Below are 4,354 nucleotides of genomic sequence, written 5' to 3'. Positions count from 1 at the left end.
CCTAAAAATCAGGGTTGTTCCTTCAAAATTTTCGATCATGGATCAAACAACTTTTAAATTCTGCATATTCAGTTGAAAATATGCATCTGTGGTAATTTAACTTTGTATCCGAAGGGTCGGTGATTCCACATGGAAAGTAGATCTTAGATCTTTATTGTGGTGCATATTGAATACTTATTGAGGTAAAGGCGTGGTAAAGGTGTGGATCCGGTGGCTGACCTTGAAGCCCATATTTGCTGCATTTGATCATCGATACTACGCAAGCGCACATCGTCGATGTTGCCAAATTGCAGTTTATTTTCGAATTATTTGCAGTTGAAATTTTTTTTGCGTGTTAATCAATAATAATACAAATTCTATAATTAATTTTATAATTTCAGATTTATCTTGATATCCAAAATTAAGGTAAGAAGGATAATGAAGATTGTGAAATGAAAGTATTATGAATATATAAAATTGTAATAATAATAACATTTATTTATATATTTACATTAGAATTAAAATTTATCATTTACGGATTTTTTCTTAATGGTTTTAAACTTATTAGAATTATTTTATTTCTTTCAAGTTATTTAATTTCTAGTTATTTACAAGCAACAATAGTTTTGATTATATGTATTGATGTTTTGAGGTACTACCATGACGGGTCTTATTGTCTTATTATAGAACAATACACGTCAATCGGAGATAGAGGTAACATTTTACCTATAATGTTACTAATATAATATACTTTGATTATAATTAATGTTTGTATCATAATTTCTTAAAAATATCAAGTTAGTGGATTAATAGCAATTTTAGACATATATTAAAATATATCTTCGATAAATCGAAGAGTGTGTGTTGATAAGACTGAAATAAGCTTTATGTTTTATCTTTTTCTCTTTAGAAGGGAGATGGTTTGTATCGTAGAATACATTACAGTATTTAATATCGTGTACTTTGATATTCTTTTCTTAATTTACTTAATTTCTTGTTTCCTATAATGCTAAATCTTGACAATATGGTGAAGGTTGAGTTTTGATCTTATTAGTTTTATAAGAATAATAATAATAATAGAAATACAAGACTAAATTAAGACTTAGTTTGTGATTTATATTAAAATCTTTCTTATAATATTTGTTATGTCTTAATCTTAATACTATATATTATGCTTGGTCTGGAAAATAAAAGTTAAAATATTTTAATTTTGCATATCCTATTCCATCCTTCCACTAGGAAAAATATGGTTTATAAATCATATATGCTAAGAAAATCACATAAATTAGGTGTAAGAATAGAGAAATCTTAATGTAGCAGAAAAATTAATGCAATATATGTATAAGCAGAATTGAACAAGGTAACTGATGATGTTAATGTTGCTGAAGCTGATTCTACAATTTTAGTTACGGAGGCTAAAAGGCCTTTTAAGGCCTCCGTAGTTTTGATGAAATGTTAAAAAAACCTATTATGAACATGACATGGAGCTACAGCTTAAAAAAAAAGAAAAAACTTGGACACATCCCTGAGTTTTTTAATAAAGCACTTTTTAAACGTAACATAATAATCTAGATGGGAATCTAGAGTTTTATTTCTATATAATTTTATTGACTATGAAAATACATAATAAGCGTTCACGTGTTGTGCGAAATATTAAAATAATAATATAAATAATATACCGCATATTATGATTGAAAAAAAAATAGCGTCACCGATGACCATGAAATGAAGATCGCTGTCATTTTATATGGGAAATGTCCTCAATCGTCATTTCCCAGCCAACTGGACGCCGTTTTTTCGATCATACGGTATATATTGACGAAAAAACACTGAAAAGCACATATTTGTTTTCTACTGTAAATAATTCCAAAATAACTCGCAATCTGGCAACATCAAAGATGTGCGCATGCGTAGTGTCTGTGACAATATGCAGCAAAAACTCGTTTCAAGGTCAGCCATCGACAAATATCGATATGGCGCGGTAGACACAAACCATAGATATTTTTAAAAACAGATCATATAAAAATTATATATGACCACGAAAAGTATAAGAAAAGGATGACACACGGTGTAAACGATGTATCCCCGGACTCTATATTACGTTTACGACGTCACTGAAGTACCCTTTTAAAGTGCGAAGAGTGAACTGCCTTTAACATATGCCTTTAACCTTTGAATAAGAAGTATGGAGTGTAGAGGTAAGGAGAAACAACTCCGTGCATTAAAAAATGGTCAAAAAAAGGGAAGAATTAGGATGGCGCTGCTGTAGCAAAAACCTAAAATTTAAGACATGCGCCGAACATTTTTAGAACAGCTGATTCAAACTGTGATTCAAAAGACATAAATATTTGACGTGAATCATATACGTGAAGCCGCGGGTTTCAAAAAAATACAAATTTATTTTTATGTCACATGAAATAAATTACAGATTTTTATTCAGCAGCAATAGACTAGGCTCTTTTTATTGCTGCTCTCATAAGTTATTTCGCAAATGTCATTCAAGACGACGAAAACATTATTCTGATCGTTTTAGCTTAAAATTAATGTTAATTATAATTAAGAAAAAATTATTTAAGGTAATAATTGGTGATGGGTTTAAAATAAATATAATGCAGCTTTAAAATAACTTCATACCTACATTTATTTAGTATAAAAAGTAAGTCAACATGTGGTTTTATTATCAATTATTCAGAAGCAATAGACTGAGCCTCTTTTATTTTTTCTCATAAGTTATTTCGTAAAATCTCATTCAAGATGAAAAAAAGCTTTAGTTTAAAATTAATGTTAATTATAATTAGGAAAACTTTATTTAAAGTTTAATTGATGATATGGGATTTAAATAAATATAATGCAGGTCAAAAATAACGTAACACATTTTATTTAGTATAAAAATTAAGCCAATATAATGTAATTTTATACTGTACAAGTATTTATTTACGTTTTGCCATCGTAGTTGCCATTCATTCAGAATAGTGGATTTTAAATATATTTGGTAGTCGGATGGTTTAACTATCGTAACTACTTTTAATAATTCTTTTTCTCAATTCTTTGCACTATAATTTGCATCCCACGTATTGTAATATTTTCCTTTGAATTTCGTTTCCTATTGTCCCACGGCTTGAGACGTAATGTTATAGCCCTTCCAGATCCTCATGTATATGTCCCTTTTCCTTGTAGTCCACCCAATAGAACCTTTCTCTTAGCTTCCTCTCAAGTTGGTGTTTCCATTCATTAAGAATAGTGGATTTTAAACATGTTTTGTACTCGGATGGTTTAACTACTGTAACATCGTAAATAAATTGTATACCAACACATAATGGCCAAACTTCAACAGACTTTAATATTCATAAACCTCATCAGAAGAAAATATTTTTGATCCAAAGTTTTTTTCGTTATTAGAATAAATTACCTGGAATTTGTTAATTCATTACAACATTGAATAAAAGATGCAAAGTGTTTATACATACTATAATAGATAAATCTTCATTTAAAATTATGTGATAGATCTGCTTGCTTGTAGGATCTAGACTGATAAACTCAATTTCTATTATTGATATAACCAATAAAGTAGTAATGCTGAAATTTTGTTTTTGATTTGTGCAATAAGGTCCATTATTTCCATTATTTGATGCTGTTATTGCTCTACAAAATGTTGATCTCTATCAAGGGATAATTATGTGTATAATATTACTATTTATGTGTATAATAATACTGTATGATCGAAAAAACACGGCGTGCAGTTGGTTTGAAATGAACATCTCGATGACATTCTCCATATCATTTTACATATAAGATGACAGCAATCTTCATTTCATAGGCATCGCTGACGCTGTTTTTATATTCAATCAAATTGTACTTACGTATATAATATTCATTTAATGGTTCCTGCTTTAGTTGCTGGTGTTCATATTTTGGTTTTTTATTCTGTTGTTGCTCTACAAAATGTTAATATTTATGTGTATAACATTACTCTTTCTTTGTATAATAATAATAATATGTGTATAATATTCATTTAATGGTGCCCTTCTTGCTTGTTGCTGTTGTTGCAACTCAGAATTTAAATTAACCTGAGGCAGTAGGTAGAGCTTCATCCTCCAACATTTTCCTATGTAAATACTGCAAGTGGACAGTATTTCTGATGACAATTTTATCATAAACTTTAACATCTTGTTCTTTAAAACGAAACTGCCATGCCTTATCTGTAGATTTCAAAGCAATATCTAAATGCTTTTGACCATCGCTGTAATCTAATTCTTGTTTGAAAATCAATACGTAATATTATCCTGATGATTTTGATTTTTGATAGATTATTAAAATACAGCACTTACAGTTAACTATATTTCTTGAAAGTACCTAGAACCATCCTAGAACCATC

The 4,354-nt window shown here is 29.0% G+C and overlaps 1 long non-coding RNA gene across 3 annotated transcripts; it reads right to left on the bottom strand.

Moving 5' to 3' along the window:
- Window positions 1-2,944: 2,944 nt before the first annotated feature.
- On the bottom strand, window positions 2,945-4,354 carry LOC115887263. 3 transcript variants are annotated; one of them, XR_004051041.1, is made up of 3 exons: window positions 3,840-4,354; window positions 3,447-3,638; window positions 2,945-3,259 (listed from the first exon to the last, which is right to left on the bottom strand). It is a non-coding gene; the product is annotated as an uncharacterized LOC115887263 (long non-coding RNA). The 3 variants fall into 3 exon arrangements; XR_004051040.1 differs by lacking the exon at window positions 2,945-3,259 and adding an exon at window positions 3,370-3,388; XR_004051039.1 differs by lacking the exon at window positions 2,945-3,259 and adding an exon at window positions 3,370-3,388 and having other exon boundaries at window positions 3,447-3,621.

The sequence above is a fragment of the Sitophilus oryzae genome, unplaced genomic scaffold (assembly GCF_002938485.1).
Source record: "Sitophilus oryzae breed Bouriz unplaced genomic scaffold, Soryzae_2.0 scaffold_557_pilon_pilon, whole genome shotgun sequence".
NCBI classification, from domain to species: Eukaryota; Metazoa; Arthropoda; class Insecta; order Coleoptera; family Curculionidae; genus Sitophilus; species Sitophilus oryzae.
Note: the sequence above shows the minus strand (reverse complement) of the source record. Positions and strands in the feature narration are given on the sequence as shown.